Source organism: Grus americana, chromosome 4, assembly GCF_028858705.1.
Source record: "Grus americana isolate bGruAme1 chromosome 4, bGruAme1.mat, whole genome shotgun sequence".
Taxonomy (NCBI): Eukaryota; Metazoa; Chordata; class Aves; order Gruiformes; family Gruidae; genus Grus; species Grus americana.
In genome coordinates, this window is record NC_072855.1 from 26300145 (window position 1) to 26324068 (window position 23924).

The window sequence follows — 23924 nt, forward strand, 5'->3', positions numbered from 1 at the left end:
AAATTCTTTTGTTTACAATTTTCCATTAAAAAGCACAACTGCTGCTTTGAAATTAATGACAGTTTTCTGATGCACGAAACATGACATAACATGGTATAATTTAACCCAACTTACACAAAGCCTATCTTCTCCTGATGAAGATACAAGGCACCATAAAAGTATAAAATACTGTATTGCCTTTGCATATTTACAACAAATGCAATTCCTTTAAAAATAACCATTGAATAAATTTCTTCCATTTTGTCTATTACATGAGCAAAGCTTTTTCTAAATTTAACTGAAATAACAGCTAGAAACTAAATCTAAAGACATCACATACATACACCTTTTTACTGCAGACCTTCCTCATGACACAGCTTATTCACCCCTATATAGGGCCCTGTTCAGACTAAAGCTGGCAGTCAAGTTTTACGCAAAAAGAAAAAAAGTGATGGTGATTACTGGAGGTAACTGTGTTGGGTTTGTGTGGCAAGGTTTTGGTAGCGGGGGGAGCTACAGGGGTGGCTTCTGTGAGAAGCTGCTAGAAGCTTCCCCTGTGTCTGATAGAGCCAATGCCAGCCGGCTCTAAGACGGGCCCGCCACTGGCCAAGGCCAAGCCAATCAGCGCCTCTGTGATAACATATTTAAGAAGAAGAAAAACAGAGAGAGAGAGCTTTTGCAGCCGGAGAGAGGAGTGAGAAGATGTAAGAAACTCTGCAGACACCAAGGTCAGTGCAGAAGGAGGGGGAGGAGGTGCTCCAGGCGCCGGAGCAGAGATCCCCCTGCAGCCCGTGGTGAAGGCCATGGTGAAGCAGGCTGTCCCCCTGCAGCCCATGGAGGAAGGATGAGGGGGTGTAGCGATTCCACGTACAGCCCATGGAGGACCCCACGCCGGAGCAGGTGGAGGCACCTGAAGGAGGCTGCGGCCCGTGGGAAGCCCATGCTGGAGCAAGTTCCAGGCCGGACCGGTGGACCCGTGGAGAGGGGAGCCCACGCCAGGGCAGGTTTGCTGGCAGGACTTGTGACCCCGTGGGGAACCCCACGCTGGAGCAGTTTGCTCCTGAAGGTCTGCACCCCGTGAGAGGGACTCCATGCTGGAGCAGGGGAATGATGAGAGGAGTCCTCCCCCTGAGGATGAAGAAGCGGCAGAAACACCGTGAGATGAACTGACCATAACCCCCATTCCCTGTCCCCCTGTGCCGCTGAGGGGGGGAAGCCGGGAGTGAAGTTGAGCCTGGAAAGATGGGAGGGGTGGGGGGAAGTGTTTTAAGAGTTGATTTTATTTTCTCATTCCTCTACTCTGTTTTGCCTAGTAATAAATCAGATAATTCCCTCTCTCAGTTCAGTCTGTTTTGCTCGTGACAACAATTAGTGAGTGATCTCTCCCTGTCCTTATCTCGACCTACAAGCATTTCGTTATGCCTTTTCTCCCCTGTTTAGTGAATGAGGGGAGTGAGAGAGCGGCTCTGGTGGGCACCTGGCCCCCAGCCAGGGTCAACCCACCACAGTAACAAAACATAAGAACAGTGATTACAGTTGGAAAAAAGGCAGATACTATAGAGGTTTTAAACAAGTGATTTAATTTCATCTGACAGTGTTAGAAGATCAGATTCTTCTTTTGCACTTAAAACTTGTTTCTCAAGCCTCCATCTCTTCTTCAGAGATGTGGTTTAGCAAGGATAACATTTCCTTTCTTTGCACAGTAAGATAGCACACCTGGAATGCCAATAAACCTCAGACTTCCTTAGGCTGAATCATCCTCTCAAGTACTGTAAAAGGTACTGCAACCATGCAGCTGTGTGAGGTGTATTCCTATTAGTTAGCTACAACTTATCTAGTACTTACAGACACTTGTATTTTTTTTTTAATGTATCAGTTGAACCAGCATCACTTATGAGATTTCTTTAAATATTAAGCTAATGAAAAATCATAGCTGCAGCTAAACACAGAGCAACAGCTCAGAGGATGGAAGATCAAGCATTTATTTTATTAATAGTGAGAGAGGCCTTGTACAAATTGCTTAAGCTCACTGTAGGATGGTTTACAAACCTAAAAACCACGACCACCACTAGTACCCATGGCTTCTTGACAAGTGTGTTAAAACTACCTGGAAGAGATAACCTGTAACATCCTTTACAAGTGTATTAATAGCTCCTTTTGACACTGCTTAGAGACCCTCAATTTAGGTATATCCTGTGCACAAAACACAAGAGTCAGAGATGTTCTCCCCTCCATAATTTCCAAACCAAAGAACCATAGCAAGGAACTGATAAACCAGTAAATGAGATACGGTAAGAGCCATACAAAACCAAAGTCACCTATTGCTCACAAATAAGAATATCTCAACAGTCAGAGGAGACTCAGACTAACCATTCTTACATCAAAGCCCCTGCAAGACAAGATGGATCTTCAGGAATTCAGCCAAACCTGCCCACACGAGGCAGGCAAAATGAGTGAAGAGCCTATTGTCACCTACTGCTGTAATGCAGCTTGCTGCCTGGAATCACGCATCTTCTGATATTCTTAACTCCTAATTTCCAGGAGCAGAGAGGCTTGCAGTAAGCCTGCAAAACATCTCCATAGCCACTGATGAAAGATAATATGCAAGTACATGTTATCATCAGTAAACCTAAGCTATACTGTTATTTTGTGCTCTTACGGTTTCCTTCATTTCAGATTAAGTTAAGGCACTTTATAACAAAAACAAAAAAGCCATATAAAGATTGTTTGCATAATAAATAAAGCAGCAATTTAGGCTAGCTAATAACAAGACAAATCTACTGTATCCATTTAACCTTCCAAGGGGTATGAATAAACAGGTAATAAATACCCACATCTGAGTGAAGCACAAAGCCAACTGTAGTATTAATCTTAACTCATAGAAAACCCACAGGTCTATAACTGGTCCCAACCCAATAGCATTTTTTCTAAAGCAGTCCATTTAATTGCTCTGTTCGGTGGAACACAACTGTGAACAACAATAAACCTGAGACTAAACAATTTACCAGCTATGGGATAATGTGTATATCTGAGTCCATGACAGGAGCATGTAAGGAGCTATGACTTCCCTAACAGAGCCAGTCTTTCATTGAACTACTGCATCGGCTCACTTGTGATCAACACTGCAACCAACAGAAGCAATTTCAAACAGCAAGATGTTTTAATACAGGGTAGTTTTTTCTCACCCATTTTACTAGGCTATGGTTGAGTTGTGAGTAAACATGCAGCAAATTGCTTTAGATCAAGAAATAGTAAAAACAGCTCAGGACTGATCAATTGTTAAGATGTGATGAATCACAAATTTTCCTTACAATTACAGGAGATGATGCTCAGTGTCTTACAGGCTTTAACTAGGTCCTTACAGGACATCATCTACAACAACTAAGTAAGATTATCAAAATACATCTACTTATATAGGCTTTTCCAAAGCATCTAACACTGATGCAAAGTTCCAGGAAAGGATAAATCTTCCATGGTGAAAGGGAGAGACCTGAGCTCATGCACAGCATCTTAGCTCTCCCCAGAGATGCTGCTGCTGCAGCATACCCAACTGTAAGTACTGGCTGTCAGAATAGCTGTCAAACGCAATGACTGATTTAAATCTGATACCAGCTGCAGCAGTCTTCCACAGCACAAAATTTTTATACTGCTGATGTTTAATTACAGAAGTATTAGAAACATTTAGTCTCAAAGTCCATTCACATTTTGCAATGCTTTCTTTTCTTACAGATTACTGCAGTATAGTATGTATCCGATATCTGCAAAACTCAAGGCCAAACTTGGGTCAAAGGTCCTTAAGCTGGCAGTGGCATGGAATGGCTGCAATTTAAAATGAACAAGGAAATTGCACCATGTAAGCAAGACAATAATTAGTGTATATTTACTTTGTCAGAGGAAGACAAACAGGGCAAGTAAAAACAGCTCAGTAACCACTCTGCTGCTGGGGGAGAAGCCGGGTTCTGCACAGGCAAGAGGCAATTTCTCACAGTACTATTTGTTGTGAGCATGCAACAGAGGTCAGCCTCCTCCTCATCACACCTGATAGGAAACCCAAGAGACTAATACCTCTGGCAATTCGCATCTTCAACGCAGGCATAAAATAATCAACAGCCGATCGGGAACACAGATCGGAAGCAGCAGCAATATACGACAAGATACTAAGGATTCAGGAGTAGAAAGCTGTATTTTTACCTACTGTAAAGAGCCGAATGGAGATGAATCCCCATTGCATTGCAATGTCTATGTTCACTTTGGTTCTGGTTTTCAAGAGCCCTGACATATCACCTCTCCTCTATCCCAAGAAACTTGTGATATTTCTGAAAAAATAAAACCCAATAGAACCCAAAATCCGACACTGCTGTGTCCTGTGAAGTGACAACACTATGCAACAGTTTTGCTTCACTGCAATGGGTCCTTCTCCCCTTTCACAAGAAACGCTTTAATTTGGATTTCCAGAGCACTTCTGTTCAGTGGAGTTCCCACTTACCTGGTGCGCTCAGCATGCTCTGACCCTCCCTGCACACACACCCTCAATCCTCTTGTGCCCGCTCTGGCACACATTTAATAGGGCAGGGAGCTTACACAGGGAATTAACCCAGCAGAACACACAGGGGGCAGAGGGAGTAGGATGAACCCAGACAATATATTTAACTCCCAGTGGATATGAAGAAAGCCCCAGAGCTGGCTGAAACAAAGGCGCAGGGCCACATCACGCAACACGTGAAAAAAGGAATAAGGATAGCCCCTTCCAGCAGTAACTCACTGGCTTAGCTGTAATATTAATTTTCATTCTACTCAAAGCCATTTAGCTAGAAGGATGTTCTTTGTTCTGTGAGAACTCTCCCAGAAAACCTCCTGTACCTTTATACATTCATCCTCCCTCTGTTTTAATGACAACTGAAGCAATTCAGGTGAAATTCTTATTTCTGCAGTGTTCAAAACCAAATGGCTAACACACCTACACGCAGTTCTTAAAACCACGGGGCTTCAAAGTTTGGTGATTTCACTTGACACTCCAAGTTATGATCATTAAAAATAAACAAATACAGAAAAAAGCAATATTGTTTCTCTGAAAGCAGCAAAACTCCACACCCCCATTCATCACCATGTTAAAGTATTTTTCTGTACCTTGAAATGGCTTGTGAATTTTGCAGATAGATCTTAGCTAAAATTCCACCATCTACTATTCTTTCAGGCATCTAAAAACACAGCCAATAGTCAACTGACATAATAGTTGCTAGATTTGCTGAGCAGGCTTTTTAGAAAGCAGGACATGGAACAAAATACAGCAAAAATTGCAGAATCATTAAAAAAACCAAAACACTTTGAGTTCAGATCAGTTTCTCATCACAGAAGTTTGATAAAATTGCTACTGAAACAACTATTTTTCTTTTAGCGGGACATCACAAAAACAGACTTGAAATATCATCAAATACCCATTAAATAATAAGTACATCCCCCAGATCCTTTTGACCTCAAAAAGAAATGGTCTCAGCCATGGTGAACGATGCCTTTATTATTCCTCCTTGCTTTCAGAGATACGTTGAGGTATCAATCCTCCACAGGAAGGGATCTGATTTTCCTACAGAGGCACCCCAAACTAGGCAAGTTGGTCATACCAGACCAGAGGGACATGAAGGTGGAGCATCCTCCACAACCATTTCTGCAGCATGCATAGCACAGAGCCAAAGGACAGCAACAGACTAGCATCAACCGCATCAAATAACAACACAGCTACTGAGAAACAAGAGTGGACCTCCCAACATTGTCCTCATGCAACATCATCCTGCTCATTAAATAGGTACCTGCATTTTCTGGACAAATGGTGGATAACGGAAGAGTAACTGATGTCTTGTGGACTTGTGCAAAGCATTTGACACTGTCCCACAAGACATCCTTGTCTCTAAATTGGAGACACATGGATTTGACAGATGGACACTCAGTGGATAAGAAATTGGCTGGATGGTCACACTCAAAGAGTTGTGGTCAATGGCTCAATGTCCAAGTGGAGAACGGTGATGAGTGGTGTTCCTCAGGGGTCAGTATTGGGACCGGCGCTGTTTAACATCTTTGTTGGCGACATGGACAGTGGGTTCGAGTGCACCCTCAGCAAGTTTGCCAACGACACCAAGCTGTGCGGTGTGGTCAACACGCTGGAGGGAAGGGATGCCATGCAGAGGGACCTTGACAGGCTTGAGAGGTGGGCCTGTGTGAACCGCATGAAGTTCAACAAGGCCAAGTACAAGGTCCTGCACCTGGAGCGGGACAATCCCAAGCACAACTACAGGCTGGGTGGAGAATGGATTGAGAGCAGCCCTGAGGAGAAGGACTTGGGGGCACTGGTGGACGAGAAGCTCAACATGAGCTGGTACAGATTCATAACGGTTCTTTAAGCAATGTAGCTGTACTCCTAAGATGCTGTGCTCTTGGAACTTTCTAAGTTTGCTCTGCTAGTCATCTGTAATTAAACCAAATGCAGTCCCCACACCTACATGACACTGGCCCAGAAAGCCAACCATATCCTGGGCTGCATCAAAAGAAGCGTGACCAGCAAGTCAAAGGAGGTGATTCTGCCTGTCTACTCTGCTCTTGTGAGACCCCACCTAGAGTACTGCCTCCAGCTCTGGGGCCTGCAGCATAAGAAGGACATGGAACTGTTGAAGCAAGTCCAGACAAGGGCCACAAAGATGATCAGAGGGATGGAGCACCTCTCCTATGAGGACAGGCTGAGAGAGTTGGGATTGTTCAGCCTGGAGAAGAGAAGGCTCTGGGGAGACCTAATTGCAGCTTACCAGTACCTGAAGGGGCCTACAGGAAAGCTGGTGAGGGACTGTTTATCAGGGAGTGTAGTGACAGGACAAGGGGTAATGGGTTCAAGCTGAAGGAGGGTCGATTTAGATTAGATGTTAGAAATTCTTTACTGTTCGAGTGGTGAGGCACTGGAACAGGTTGCCCAGAGAAGCTGTGGATGCCCCCTCCCCAGAAGTGTTCCAGGCCAGGTTGGATGGGGCTTTGGGAAACCTGGTCTACTGGAGTGTGTCCCTGCCCATGGCAGGGGGGTTGGAACTAGATGAGCTTTAATTAGGTCCCTTCTAACCCAAAACATTCTATGATGATTCTATGATCCATGCAGCAAAACTGACAACATCTGCAAAAGCCTTGGCTCTCCCCAGACAAGAAGTGCCAACCACCTCACCCAGCCAGAGCTGCTGCCTGATTTTCTCCAAACCAGCACCAGGATGTTAAGTAGCTATTGGAGTGCCAACACCTGAAGAAGTACTGTACAGAATTATCCAGTCCAATATCTGAATGTGATGTAGGCGTGGGGACTGAATTAGGTTTAATTGCAGATGACTAGTAGAGCAAACTTAGAAAGTTCTAAGAGCACAGCATCTTAGGAGTACAGCTACCTTAAAGAACTATTGGGAATCCATACCAGCTCAGACTTGGCCACAAAAATCCCCAGTTTGCCCATCCGTCATGTGATGCACATGCTTTTTGGTTTCCCCCAGCTGCATGCTGATGTAAGGGCACAGCTCAGTGACCTGACTCTGGAAACCTGTACATTTCCATTTTCCTTTTTAGATGCAGTTTTTAAATTATCAGGAGGAAAAAAAAATCCTCTACTTTGTAAAAATGCAAAACATTTTTATTCCCATTACCAAGCCAAAAACAACACCAGATGGAAACTCATTTAAAATTCTTATATGCTTAGCTCTCTTTCTGCAAGGAGGTTACTACTACCAGCCAGACAGCCCTAGGAAAAATAAATAAATAAAAAAACAACGGAATATGAAAGTGATTTACATTATATGGATGACTGGAAACAGATGAAAACTGATTAAAACACAGTGACTGCTTTTAGAAAAAAATCTTAATATTTACTTTGAAAACAATGAAAAGTGGTGAAAATACCATCAGGTCCCACCAGGTAAGACACGCATAATACATGTTCCTAAGGACAGTAGGGGAAACCTGCAGCAGCTTTACTCTGCAACGGCTCTCAACTCCTAAAAGGATATTAGGTCACAAACCAACTTGCTGTAAGTCAGGCCATGCCACTTGTAGAGGCCAAAGCCACCCAAAATCCAGCTCGCTGCCGTGCAATGAGTTGAGTGAGAAAGCCAGACCAGGGGAGACTCTGAATGGTTCCCAGAAGAGCAACACATTTCCAGACAAGACACCTTGTTGCTTCCCGAGTTTCTAGCTGCAGCTTTCAGCTGGCTGCTCTGCATGTCACCAGGTCACATTTCCCACTGGAATTACAGGAACAGTTCTGTAAATGACTCACTCATAATCCACAAAATCTTGAGCATTCTGCAGCTCTCATGAAGCATACAAAACAGCTTTTTCTAGGGTTTTTGGGGTTTTTTGTTTGTTTGTTTTTTTACCATTGACAAATTGATGTTAAAAATCAGTAATGGGAGAGTTCTCTGATACTGAGATTACTATGCAAATAGTGCAAATACAGCACTTTTACAGCAATTTTATTCAGAATGTGTGCAGTAGCCCTTACTGATTAGTTACCACAGAAATCTGAACAAAGGCCTGTCTTTTTAAGAAAGTGTGAGCTGTGAAAGTTAAGTGCTATATTTACACTATTTGCAGAGCATTCTTTATTTAGATTTCTATGGTAACCAGTAAGTAAAAGGACCGCAGTTCATATTTTGAATGTTTTAATTCCCCATAGTCCGAAACAGCAGAATCGCTGCAACTCTTTTTTAAGTAGGAAGAAATGATAAACAAGCATATTACTGACTTAAATAGACCTGAATCTTTACTGATTAACTTGAGATGGAGCTCTTCTCGGACACAGCAACAATACATTCACTTAAGTTACCCCGTTTAATGTGACTTAGTAACAACCAGTTCAGTATGCACGACATACCAGACAAAACTTATCCAAATTGCATTTCTGCTGTTATGTCATCTTACATTTCAAAATACAGCTTGTGTAGAGGAAACAGGGACAACTTTTGTTCTCCCTCTGACCCGTAAGGAATTAGGGACTGGATACATTGTGAGAATCAGTACCTGCTGCAGGGGTACAGTATTATTACTGCAGGAGGAAGGCACTGTTCATTATTAAACCTCACCAATTAATTTGAAAAGAGCATCAGTGTACTGTATTATACAGTCACCCTACACCTCCAGAACGACCTATAGCCAGGCTGGTCCCACTGCAAGGTCTACCTGCTGTAAACACTACAGGGCCAGCAAGAGCAGCACCAGCTCCCTCATCCACATTGCCTATGTAGAACATGGATTTTCCCATCAACTCCTCCTACATGCATGCCTCTGGAGTAATTTTGGGATAACAAAACATCCTGGAGAACAATATAATTGCTTTGTTTTGCAAATAAATAATCAGAGCTCAAAGACAGTGGATTTTTTTTTTTAAGGGAGAACTGCAAAAGAGAACAAAAATCTACCTCTCTCATGGATGTACAAAATCTGTCCATTTTAACATCAGAAGTGTATGTAATCTCAGGTACTCACTTCCCTCCTTTTGCTAGTCTTTATTTCTAAAGAGGACACCAGCCCCAGACACCAGTCAGTCTTTAGCCACAAATGTCCCAGACTAATTTCCAAAACTCTCAGAGAAATTACTTCACAGCCAACACCAAATGATTTCTATGTAATATTCCTCCCCCACGTCCCATGTACGGCTACTCTCCTCTCAGCATTTTGGCTGTCAGAGACGGTACCACACACCTACCCTCGGGGAGCTCACGTGCAAGTCTGCAGCAAGCACTTCCCAGCAGGCCAATTTTTGCCCAGTCCATTGAGTTAAGTTTCTGGGAATCGTGATTCCTCCTTAACAAGGACTATTTTTATCAAGGAGAGAGGAAATCCTCCCTCGTCTGCTGCAAGTTTTATCATACATCCACAATTCCCAAGTGAAACTGCAAAAGACCGAGAACTACCACACTCCAGCAAGACTACTGGGGGTTCAGTAGCAAGACAGCCCCAAAATATCTAAAGGAAAGCAACCGCTGAACGCAGCATAGCGAGAGCCCTCCATTGCCATGTTCCCCTTCCCACTGCCCAGAAGCTAGACACAGCAGAAGACAGCCAAGGCAATCGCACTGCACCTACCTAGAGTCACAGCTGAGGACCTCTCGGTTTCAAAAGTCATCTTTTGCTGAACCTAATTACCTCAGGACACAGGGCTCCTACCACAAAAGCTCGATCAGCAGAGGGTCAGCCTGGATTCAGCAACACTTGCGATGGGACAAGCGGGCCTTCATCAGCGGCCCCATGGCACAGGACCTCCATGCCCTCATTGCTGTCTAGAGACTGCAGGGAAGATGGCGGAGGCACTCCACCTTCAACTACCCAAAATATCCTTGAGAAACAAGAGCCAGGAGCAATTTGCAGCTTGAACAAGGAGCAGAGCCAAGTAAAACAGCAGGGAAATGCTGAGGAAGGTATACTTTACTACTAGGGCCCCGTGAATGGGCACCATTTTCCCTGGTTCCTCCAGGGGCACCAGCCACCCGGCTCCCTCCTGCCAAACCCTCTCCCTCAAAACAGTGACGCCTGAGCATGGACAAAGCTATCCTGTTTAAATGCAGCACTTCACGGCAAGAGCATGAAATGGCAACACTAGGCAATAGTCCAAAAAAAATAAAGAAAACAGAAATTCTGTGAAACAGAAAGTACTTGCAAAGCAGCGAGTTTCAGTGGGACATGGAAGCCAGTGAATGAGCACTCAGTTTCACTAAAATGCTTACCTCAGGCTAGTAAAGCATTAACATTACACAGTATAATAAATTTGAAAAATAAGAGCTTGTTAGATACAGCAAAACCAGAATACTTTTTCTACCTGTGGCTTACATTCCTCCCTTGATGTCATAAATCCAATTAATTTCTACATCACCGAAGGAAAACAGAGTACTTCAACTTCCTCCCCCCCAATCTAATGCAACTAACCTGCTTAAACAGGGAGAAATCACAAACAGCCACCATGAGACACATCAGCCAGAGGCATGCTCCTTGCAAACAAAACTGCAGCATGTTCACCTCTGCACCTCCAAACCAAGCCTCCTGGAATGCTCTTCACAGTAAATCTTTCCTTAGAAATTTCTTAGCATGAGCTTTGCTGAAATAACTACACTATCTTCTGAAAAGCGCATTGCAACACACTGAAATATCTCCTTCTGCCCTTGGACATGTTAAGTCACATCTGAAAGAACCACAACAACCCACCATTTAGGTGATATGCTTTACTGCGTTATCATAGACTCATAGAAGTTACTCTGAGGCACCCCCCTGCACTCAAATGACTTCTCTGCTTGGTTACGCTAGCTTAAAAATGCACCTCCCATGCACTCACCACGCTGCATGCTGACTAAGGTTTTGAAGCCATAGCAAACTTCAGTCCACAAGGACTTTTATTATGTTTAGATAAACATCTGTAGGGAGGGATAGTCATTATATCCAGGTAATTCCTTTTTGCACTTACTGAGTGATTCCCAGCCTGTCTCACTGACCTTGGCTACAGAATCCTCAAGAAACATGTCACAATAGGAACATCTATTCATCCCATACTTGATGACTAGACCTGGACTGTCCCTGCTGGAGCTCAGAAAAGGCAGGAGTAGCAGAGAGATGAAGAACTGAGAAAGGCATTCAGAAGCTTTAAAAAAAAAAAAAAAAAAAAGAGATATACCCAAATGCCTAACCATATTTTGATCCAAAACACACGAGCCAGCAGCCACCCCACAGTGAAGAAAGTAGTTCCTTCTAGACAGCTGACATACTACTTCAGCAACAACAGTCCCAAAGACAACAATGAAGACAGGCACTTTGGAGAGCTACTGCACAGCACCTCACACCTTTGTTATTTGTTATAAACACCAAGGCTCTGCTTTTTGAAAGCCCAGACTGACTTCCATCGCGAGAATGACAGGAATCCTCCAGAGCATTAGCACCCTTCCCAGTAACAGATACGGCAAATCACCCTCTTCCTGCACCTACCTAAAACAGCACACTGTCTAGCTATGGTACGCTGTCTGGGCAGGTCCAAAGTCAACACCGTCTTGCTTCAACCAAGTAGGACAGCCTAAACCCAGCAGTAGATGGCCGCTGGGTCTCCCAGAATGACAGCAGCATAAAGGTCATCATCAGTGATGACAACAGCCAGGACAGGATCTCTCTGCTTTGAGCCCATGCTCCAGTCTTCATGAACACAGTTTCCTTTGCTAACTGGAAGACATGCATGTCAGCAAAGTGTTACATACACACACAGGGCAGAACCCCCCCCCCCCCTTCATTTCTTCCATACACTCACAAGTCAACTTTCTGTAGCACAAAATACTGCAGTGTATGCAAGGGCACTTGATTTTGAACACCAAGAGGTGATAAGGGAGAAAAGAGAGGAAAGGGGAAAAAAAAACAAACCAAGCCACATAAATCTATCATAGTTCCTTTCCACATATTACAGCACAGAAACAGATCTCCATAAGAGGAAACACTGCTCACGCGTAACAAAAGAGCTGTCATCCTGGCTACCTTAAGAAGTTCTGCCATGCTGGCAGGTAGCACCGTAATCTTTGGGGGCTGCTACTGAAAGAAACACAGCCAGCTGCAGCTCAAAATGCTCACAACAAGGGAACAAGGAGGTAGGACTTTGGATAGTTCTTTTAGAAATATTTAGAGCAAAAGCTAAGTCCTTCAAAACAACTAATTTCCTTTTTTCTGTTCGCAGCATATTTTAGCTAGCTTTTTTGTTTGTTTTGATTGAACTGATGTTCCTGCTGTTCACCCAAGTAACTCAACAACTTGATACCTAAACTGCTCACTACTCCTTCTAACATGAAGTTAATATGTTACTGATAATCAGTTGCTTAGAGTGCACAGAAACTATACAGACATACCAAAAATCCCTGTGCAGTTCCGATGACTCCACACCATAAAAGGCCCAAAAAGTCCCTGGAAAAATACATCTAGCTTCCAGGTACAATGAAAGGAGAGCACACGTGCACACAGTTCAGCTGACCCAGCTAACAAACAACAGGCTTCTGTAAGTGAAAAAAAAGTAAAACCACATTTAATTAACCACAGAAAACCCAGGCTAGGACTAAAAAAAAAACCAAAACCCAAAACACCAACAAAAAACCCCCAAACAAAAAAAACCCCAAAACCTACACGAACACAGTTATTATAAGGAACACCATAAGAATATTTTGCTACGTTGTTCTTCTTTAAGAGTTTACATTTTGAGGTTGCATATAACCATCCATAGAGTCTCCTGATGAAAGTGGAACCAAACACCAGCAATGGCCCCTCTGTGCTTGGGCTGGCTTTACAACCAACCAACAACAATCAGTTGTAGGCAGTGTGAAGGTACCACAGTTATATATTAGCATGACAGAAGTTTAGATTCTTCTACAATCTGGCCTATCTTTAAAGCATTACTATTCTGCTCCTGTGAACTATTTGTGTCAGCATCCCAGCAGACAGAAACACACATCCATTACTAGGGAAGGACCTGTTGGGAAATGCAGCAACAAGTCCAAGATCAGTCACTCGGTCTGATCCTGTGCAGGAGATGCTTGGCAGCACCCCACAAGTCACATACCTGAGGTGCCAAACCTCTTCAAGGCACAAGGGAGAACAGGGAGCCTTCCTTGCTTCTCAGCGCCAACCTGAACAGTCAGGCACTATTTTCTATTATCAGATAAGAGCTGGCTTTTGGAAAGTTAAGAGAGTCTGACAGGTAATCAAGGAAATCCCCCAGGGAACTGAATGCTTACTTTCTCCAGAAATCATGAAACGCATCCAGTTGCTTCTAATATAAAAGTCTGATTACGCAGCAACCCATACCGCTAACACTGTAGTCCAACACTTGAAGCTTGCCTACAAAGGCATCACCTGCAAAACCGCCAGCTTGCACTGGCTTACACTGCTGTTGAACAACACCTTAAGAGTGTACTGCAGTAGTATGTTTCTTTATATTAAAAACTGCAGAGCATAGAAACGTGTCAAAGATACACTTGGAAAAGTTAGTTGGGTACTTTCTTCTTGACACAGCTTTCAAACAACAGATCACTGACAAAACAGAAGACCTAGAAACACCACAGTGGTATGTTCTCCAAATATTTTGTTCATAGGGTTACCACAAAAAATGCTAAAGGCCTCCCAAAAAACCCCTACTTGGATCTAGCCAGAAACGCATACCACACAAGCACAGTCCTTCCACTAAGAAATCAGTCTTTGGGGTGGTTTTGTTTATGCGCCAATTAGGCTGTTGAAAGCATTCAAAGGTACCCCACCTACAAGAGAGTGCATTCCTCAGGGTGAGCAAAAACAACACAAGTCCTCTTTTTCACTGAAGATCTCTAAAACTGTAACAGAGAACAGATTGTTTCCTAACATCTTTCATGCAAATCTGTTTGTGTTTCTGCAATTCAAACACACTTTTCACAGTATTTAAATTCCTCATCTTAATCCCTTGAATTTGATTAATATATCAGCATTGCTTTCCCCACAGAAACTCAAAGCCAATTTATAAACCAGTAAGGTTTGAAGACCTTGAGTTATAGTGCTATAAAATAACATTATAGCAGAGTCCAAGCGTTGTTGTTTACACATAACTTTATTCACATTGCAGAGAAAAGATGCAAAGGACAGAATGCCCAGACAGATGACTGTGGTCATAAGGATAAATTGTGGGTTTAACCTATAAAGGCTTTTCTTTTAAATATAATCTTGCAAATGTAAAAACAAGAGTAATACAAGTTATATCAACTAAGGCACAGGAGCAAGCTAGAAACATCAGCGATGCCGATTCTGAAGCACAGAGATCCACCCCTGCTGCTGCCCAAGCTCCATCACATTGCTTCGGGCCCTGAGCTGAATCACACAAGACCAGCTCAGATCTCCTCTGCAGCCACAGCACATCTATGTGCGATGCAGATAACCCTCCTATGATTACCAAGTGCAGGGGGACTATTCAATACAAGAAAAATTCCAACAACGCTTGACTGAACAAGACAGAGCAGTCAAGTAGCACGTGCCACCCTGACCTGAAATGTTCTGCTTGGGTAGGTACTGGGTACCAGTTAAGCAATAGAAAGCTGCAAATTCCTCATTCTTATTTCAGTTATCAGCTTTATGAAATAAAACATATCCTTTAGCAAGGTAAAGGATGAATGACCATACAAGCAGCATCACCTGCCCGGCATCGCTGCCCATGAATGGAAACTCCATGTTAGAGTGACTCCACTGAAGTCAGCTGGAATTCAGCAGAGCACAGACAGGTTTTCACCAGCTCAGGTGTCCTAATCTAGTTCTCTATTTACTACATTACACTGCTCTTGAAGTCTTGTATTTAAAACAATACCTGCCTGAGCACTACTTTTAAAAAAACAAAACAAAAAACCCCACAAAACTCTGCTCTGAAACCCTGATCTCAGGAGAAGATACTGGACCAGATGCTGGACAAGAGTAACTGTTCTTGTTCTGACAGGGTCAAATTCAAAATGCTATTTGGAAATGTTATACCACTCTGTAATAACCTCACTCAGGGGGTTACTGCTATGCTTGCTTGTATCCAGATTAAAAAATAGTCAGGAAAACCATTTGCTTGCATTATTGCATTTTTATCTTGCCATGAACACCTCCATCTAAAGTTAGATTGCTTCCAAGTTTTAAACAACAAATAAAAGCTACTTGAGAAATTATACTCATTTACACATCCAATACTGATGACCACTTTATTTTTTTTAACCCGCTCCTTATTCCTTCACTGCTGTTAAAACTTCGGTTTAATTTCTTCCCTTCCCATGCTTTTGCTGCATGCTAGCTACAAATATGCAGAAACATATCCTACCATAAAATTGTAGCCACGTGTTTGGGGAGACTCTAGAAGTTGAGCTACTTCCTTCCAAGAGTACAGCGCAAGCTGGACTTCAGATTTGAAAACTCAGACTAAAGATACTGCAGAGCAAAGGTTCACCTGCAGGACTCCACTTTTTTCCTCATTTAGCATGTACTACTACAACACAAAATTGAAGTGATCCTTTTTTTCCAGATGCCGCCTTCTTCACTACAACCTGGCATTAAATGCCAAACATGATGCAGCAAGTTTTTCAAGCACTATAAAGAAATAACTATGCTATCCTAAATGAACACCACTTGGGCATGTCTGTACCCAAGATGTATTGGGAGGATCACAAATACAAGCCAGGATAAATTCGATGCAACACATCAAGTTTTCAATACTTCCAAAGTAATTGAAATTTCTGAAAACAGACAAAAAAACTACTTAAGAAGAAAGCAGCTACAGTCTTGGACAACAAGAGAAATAATGAGTACCATCAGCACACTATATACAGAAACCAATTAAGAGCTGGAAAATATTTGACCCACTTGTATAGAATTATTGACTAACACTCAATCACCATTTGTTCCTGGCAGCTGGGCTTGCATTAGGAACAGCAAGGCAGCATTCACACACTGCTTGATAAATTTCCCTGAAGTAACATACAAGCCATTACCCGGTCTAATCTTCCAGTTGTTCCTCGAGTCAAGTAGTTTTTTTACAGAGAATTTGTCTTGATTTGGCTGCTTGTTTTTTTTCCTATAAACTCTTTTTTTCCTCTCTCTCTCATGTATGCGCCGAGATCTCAATATGTGGAAGTATAGGCAGGCACAGAGAACCTTTTATATAAAAATAATGAAGCTCTGACCATTGTCATTTGAAAAAAAAGTGATCATGACTAATTTTTAAATTTTTATTTATTACTCTTACAATGCTTGCTTTCACATTCTAGCTAAAATCAGAAGCGGAAATGACAGAAGAAAGGGTGGGGGTTTTAACACCATTAATTTTAAGCCAGAACAGAAGCAGGAAGTACTGGAAGTTTCACAGGAAAGCCGGTCAATTTAGTTTTATTGCCGGAAGCTACCCAAACATTTCTTTTAACATTTGAATACAGAACAGATATGAATCTCTAAAAATTAAGGTTTGTGCGCAGTAAAACCAGAGCAACACATGAACGGGTGCTGTTATTAAACTGAACTATCGTTACATCAAGTTCACCACATATATGTATTCTGCTGTGATGTTTTATTTAATAAAACAATAAAGCCTTGTTTCCTCAGGATAGGGACTACACATTTTGAGTCATAAAAGCCATTGCAGGTCATTAAAAATTAATTCAGAACTATCACCTCACTGCTTATGAAGAGTTTGACTACTACCACACAAAAATACTTGGAAAGCTGTATTTCAAAGCAGATGCTTTTCAGTTCCATACCTAGAGATACTGAAACTGTAACAATCAATTTTGTATGGGGGTGGTGGAAATCTGCTGGAAACCAGAGCTGAGCCTCCTCCTTGTGCAGTTCTGAGCACCCAACAGCATCTGCTGGCTGCCCAGCTCTGTGCCCGCATCTCGCTGCACGTGGGACTCCCTCTCCAAAAGTTTTAACTACTGTAAGATTTTACACAGTGGAATCAAACACACACTTTCATCATTACTTGCTTAGCGTTAATTCCAAACAGTGGCTTTTTAAGTTACTAGCATATGCATGCATATATAAAAGGTGGGCTAAAAAACTGAAAGGAAATAGAGTTCTCATGTCTGAGTCATGAGAGTTGGTGGGTTTCTTGGCATAAAGCAAAATAAGGAGGGGAAAGGAACAAGAAGGGCTGGAAGATGAGGCTGGAACACATCTAAGTTTTTAATGCTTCTAAAGCAACTGACATTTACTGGCCAAAGAAGAAAACACTTCAGATCTTTTCAGCCAAAATATTCCCCCAAACTTCTCTCATCAGCATGCAAAGTACCCTGGCCAACCATGACATGCACACCAGTGTCTGAGAGCCACCTTGATGTTCAGTAGTTCCTGAAGCATTCTGAACAAGGCGTGCTTTGCCTTGCCTACCCAGACAAGGGAGGAGGAAAAGAAGGACTGCCACATGCACCTCCACAGGCACACGGGCTGGCCAAGATCAGCAGGCAATGGGCAGGTGGTGGGATGCACATGTATCAAACCCTGGTTAGGAGACCAACAGCAAGGGTGAGGATAAGGGCTCAGTGTGCCTAACGGCAAAGATGAGCAGGAGCCTGTCTCCCAAATCCTTGTGTTTTAAAGTATTTTATAGTCCAACAAAGGTAGGAACACCAGCAGATAACAATTTCTGATGTAAAGCAGTATCTGACAGGACCATGAGGAGTCTGCAGAGTGAAATAAGTGACATGGGCAAGAAATACAATGTCAATGGAATTCAGTATTAACAAATGCACACCAAATGCAAGCTTTTATGCTAGTTATAAATCTCACATGATTTCTAATTAAACCATTAATTAAAGGCTCTAGAAAGGGACTTGGAACAGCTTAGCAAAAGTCTCTGCTCAAGATACAGCCATGATTTAAAAAAGCAGAAAAACAGAACCACAAATTCCATAGCCTTGCATGAACAGAGTTGAGAATGTATAACATCAGTCTAATAAATGTCTTCTAGAAGACAACAGTGCAGACCCCACTATAGTAACACCAAAAGACACTGCTAAACCAGCCAGGGTTACACCTGTTTCAGAAAGAGGCAACATGTCTGGCTCTGGGAATGGAAAAATCCTTAGAATAGACTGTCATCCTGAACAATCCTAATCTGCTGAAATACGTCCAAATATGATAAGACAGAAAATGATTTGGAAAAGGAAGTCTGGCAGTTTCTGTTTGCATAAACATGAATGTGCGTTTGTATAAATACAAACTAAAATTAAGTCCTGCAGGAAGACATGGAAGTCAAGTATGGCATGTTTTATGTGAGGATCAAGACCAGGCACAGTTGTTCCATTTAGGCAAGGTTTATTACTGAAATTCATTTGTTGACAACCCTGAAGGCGTGGGTCTACCTCTAACCATTACAGACCATGATAAAACAACAGTGGGAGAGATTACCCCATAAAAAAACCAGAGATGCTCCTACTTGTTCTGCTGGAAGCATACGGCACCAACACCTTGTAGAGGAGACATTGGAAAGAGGGAGACAGGGTCTGATCCACCCTGGCAATCCCCATGGTCTCAAACAGCATGCAGTACATCATCTATCTCGCATAGATGAAATGGGTCTCTCACTCCACAGTGGGTCTGGCTCTGGTATCAGGCAAAATGAGCCCTGCAGAGGAGCAGAAGCACTACTGAAACTGGACTGGGCTTTAAACTGAAAGATGGTAGATTTAGAATGGACATAAGGAAGAATTTTTTATGATGAGGGTGGTGAGGCACTCAAACAGGTTGCCCAGAGAAGTTGTGGATGCCCCATCATTAGAAGTGTTCAATGTCTGGTTGGATGGAGCTTTGAGCAACCTGGTCCAGTGAAAGATGTCCCTGCCCACAGCAGGGGCGTTGTTAGACTTGATCTTTAAAGGTCCCTTCCAATCCAGTCCAAACCAAACTATCCTACGATTCCATGATTCTACCTGCCCTATAATCTCATCCCTGCCTTTCCTGGCTATGACCTCACACAAAGCCAGCCTGGTTGGGAAAACAAGGAAGCACCAACCGTGTAGTGCCAAGAGCCAAAAAGATACAAGATCCAGAAAGATGACCATACAGACAACAATAAGGCCCAGCACACTGAAGCCTCTGATCCTCATGCAAGCAGGAATGACAGCCCCACATAACAGTACACAAGGGCTTCTCAGAAAAGCTTAGCTTTTGCAGAGCTGGTTACTGCTCAGGAAGGGAGAGAAGCTCTCCTCTGAATGCTCTCTGATCTCAGACCCACCTCTTATACAGCTCTAGAATATTGACTTTGATGATACTTTCGTGCATTTTCCATCTGGAGATTTGTCAGACCTTTTTGGAAGCCATCTACTCCAGCCACAGAGCTGTTCTCCTCCTCTAACCGCTCCATACATAATAGACACAACAGGACCCTCTACATAAATTGCACAAAGTTTAAATTGTTTCAGAAATTGCTCACTCAGCATCCGGGAACATACACATTCCTTAATGATTTTTCTCAGTACTGCATGTGCTGCTAAAGACTCTTCAACCCCTTCACCTCAGGAAGCATATATTTAGAGTCATGTGTGGGCAAAGATCTATTTTCTCAGAGAACTAATATCCTGCCTTGAAGCTTAGATAAATCAATAGCCCTTAGATTAAAACATCTTGCTGCCCTCAAGACAAGCCCAAAAGAATTCCTTCCCAACTGAAGAAAAATAACACTTTTATGCCTTTTTCTGCCATTTCATAAGCCAGGCAAATGTGATTAATTTCTTTGCATTCAGAGTTAATTAAGTGGTCTTTGGAGACCATCGAGATTTGTCATGCCATCTGCCTTTCTGTGCTAGGAGAGCAACCATTATTGTTGTCCAAGTCATTGCTTTTCCAGGACATCAGCTCCTCCAGTGGGTAACCTCTTCCAGCTCATCCAAATCCCATCTTGTCCACAGGGTCTCCTTAAAAGGAGAAGGCTTTTTAAAAAAAGCATCTTTGGCCTAAAGACACAGGCCCAGGAAAAGTAACACGTTCTAGTCTGCACAGGCCCATTCACTTTCTCTCCCTACTGAAGGCCCAGTCATCACCTCTACCCAAATGGAAGACAAGGACCAGGTTCTCTCACTCTCCTGATATCAGTATCATTAAGTCCTTAAATGTGATGATAGCCACTGCATATTTGGGAAAGAGGTCAATGGTTACCTTCAAATATTCACCAAACTATGTTCAGATAATCTCCAGTGAGGGACGGAATATCAGTAATTACAACAACGCATCAATAATTATTTCAATAAAGATGCTACAGGAGTGCTACACTAATGACAGAGCTGTGTACACACACTGTCTTCAGTGAAGGAGATGCAACTGAAAGTCCTCTGCTGTTTCCCCTAGAAACTCATCAACTCCAGTCATAGAAAGCACATTTCACTGCTTGTTGCTCCCCCCCGGGCTGTCTTAGATTGTACTCTCTAGTAGACCAACTCACTTCAGTTAATGGCTTGCAGAAAAAGATGGCTTGTCCAGATCTAAGAGTTTCACAAGTGTATCGGAGGCAACCACTTAAGACTTACAAAGATCAAAGCAAAATAAAGAAGGGAGCTGTGCACATATAAAGAGACCAGTTCCCCAACAACAGCTATCTATACTCAAACACACGTAGTTGCTTGTCATTTAAGCCTAAGATTAGTGGTCTCCTGACGACAATAGTAACCCTTTCAATTCAATTTCAAATCTTTCAGAACAGCCAAAAGCCTGTCATTTTCGGGATGTCATTCAGGTGTCTGGAGTTTTACACAGCCTGAAACAAAGAACAGGCACTTACAAACAAATAATAGGAAAGCATGATGTACAGTCTGAGCACGAAACCTATGCTTTAGCTGTAACAAAAGGATGTTCCTGCAAGAAGCAGGGCAACGCAAGACCAAGCAGGACACCCATGGGAGAAACACGTACCTGACTTATATGGTAAATTGTACATCACCACATTCAACACTTCACCGTGGACAGCATCCAGGGTGTGTGGGTGTGTGTGCTAAAGGGAAAAAAAAGCACTGAAAATGAGAACATTAGGACTTGCCTGAAATCCCAACCACTGCAAGGACCCAAGATGCTCACAGACCTCAGGCCAAACACGCTCCATGGAAGTGCCTGGTTAGTCCTTTCCAGGAATAGTGTGGAAGTTTACTCACCATTACAATGGGGTTAAAGTCCCCTTTATGCAGCAACTCTGCAGTAGTGGCTCTTGCACAGAAAACAGAGGGAAATGGGACCATTTGCTCCTTCCATGAAGATGTTCAGAGCCTGACCTCTCGGAGGAAAGCCTCAGCCATGAGGCAGGTGTCTTCTGCAGAGGCTAGGAGCCAATGCTCCCCTTCAGTCACGAGCCATGTTGTACAGGCAGGGCTCCATCAGTGAAAGTTAACAGGCAGAGATCACCGTTAGGTGTTTGTATACAAATGTATGCTAACTCAGTAAGTTAAAAACAGATGAATTTTCCCCAAATGTGCCTTCCGGCACACTTTACTCAATGACAGGAAAACTAAAATCTAGAGTAGTCATTTCATTTATTAACCTCTGCAGACTCACTGTAATCATAATTGGGCAGCCTAACTGCTCAGAAGATCATTCCAGTGATCCAACTGCACTGCAATACAAATAAAGATATCTGCATAAAGTGGGCTGCAAAGTACTAAAAATTAAGGCCTAATTAAGTTATACATTTGTGCATCATTGCCCTCTCTATTAGAGTTTGGAAAATTGAAGGCAACATGCTATTATACATCATGTGCTATTATTCACATAAGTGCCTAAATTACAGAGTTTGGGAGATACTAGTTATGGGCTTATTAAAAAGCCATTTAATTCATCATATAATACACAGACTTCTTTTGAGATTGAAACAGGAAACATGAAAGCAGCATCTGAATAGCAAGTCTCAATCAGAAATTATTTCTGCTGCCATAACAACAGTTTTTCCCTCAAGATTTCGGTTTCCCCTCTCACACTGAGCCACAGCAGGGGCTGGAGGAGAGTTACTGAAGTCTGACTCATGCCCTTCACATTTACCTTCTTTAAAAAAAAAAAGCGTGCTGAGTACAAACTGTGAGAGGAGTTCACAACTCCTCAGAAAGCTGTACAAAATTGCTGATATAAACCAAATAAGAACAAAGTTAAAGGACCTGAATAAATCAAGTTTAGTCTGAATGTTTAGACCAGAGGCTCTTGGGGGGCAAGGAGGAGGCAAACATCCACATTGGATAGAGCAGTGATACAGAACTGGTTATTTTTGAAGCAGAGGACATCCTCAGACGTGCAAAAAATGGTTAGACATGGGGATCAGTCTTTGCAGTGGATGCGACTGAAGCCATGGCCCAGCTTGTGCACATACAAAGAAAGATGCTGAGCAGCTGTCAATCATGCGGCCCTTAATGAAGCCTTCCTGATGTTTCACACCCAGCTATCGCTTTTTGTTTTTCTTCCTTATCCTTTTCACCTTGTGCCTAATTGATTACAAGCTTGGCTAGCACTGGAATTTGTTCAGCTTCATGGTACGCTGGCTAGGAGGGGAGCATTGAGGAGGGGTTTCGGCAGCGTCCTGCCAGCCCCATCTCTGGCAGCAGAGTGTACCCAGGGACTGATGCCGGAGCCCAAAGGGCACCCCAGGGCAGCTGACCTCTGGCCCTGCACAAGCAACCACTTTTCAGTAAAACTCTTCCCACCCTATGAACACTGACTCCCAAAACCCAAATTCAGCGGTTTAGCAACTTAGCTGTTAAGAAGCCATTTAATGTCAGAAATAGCTTTCTAAGCGCTCCCTCCCTTCTCCCTCAAAGGATTTCACAAAGTATCAGGGAGACAGAAGAAAACTTCCTCTCAGAATTCAAAGCATTTTTAAATGTAAATATATATTCAAAACAGGCTAAAATATTTAAAAGAATTCCTAAACTGTGGTTTGTTTCATGTGAAGGGATTTATGTGTCTTTACCATAGACACCACAGCTGTTAAGTTAAAACACTGTCCGATATTCCATTTTTCATCTCATCATTATTCCTTCAACAGTAATGCACATTAACCACAGTGTATCTTTTATCTTAACAGTCGATAAGAATTTCTGAAGTACTAATTTATACAACTTCTACTTGAGTTAAGAAGGCTATTACCATCTTCACATCAGAGACAGATAAACTGCAGCTGCCCCAACACTGCATGACACTGAAGTCACATAAGCGACATCTTTCCCAAATTGCTCTTTTAACCATTAAATATGTGTGTCCTCAGTTAGAAATACTAAGCAGAATGGAGTCCTTGACCACAACCAGCTCTTACAGCCAAGGATGCCACATGCTGCTTTTCTAACGGTAAGTTACAGTGTGACTGGCTCCAGTGAGATGCACGTTATCCTCCATGTGACTTCTCCACATACTCTTACCACTTGCTCTCAGTGACATGGACCTGAAGCTCTTGAAAAAGAGCACAAATC

The 23924-nt window shown here is 42.7% G+C and overlaps 1 protein-coding gene across 17 annotated transcripts in view; it reads right to left on the reverse strand.

Moving 5' to 3' along the window:
• Positions 1–23924, reverse strand: part of APBB2 (amyloid beta precursor protein binding family B member 2) — a 194510-nt gene that overhangs the window by 148663 nt on the left and 21923 nt on the right. The gene's annotated exons all lie outside the window — the stretch shown is intronic.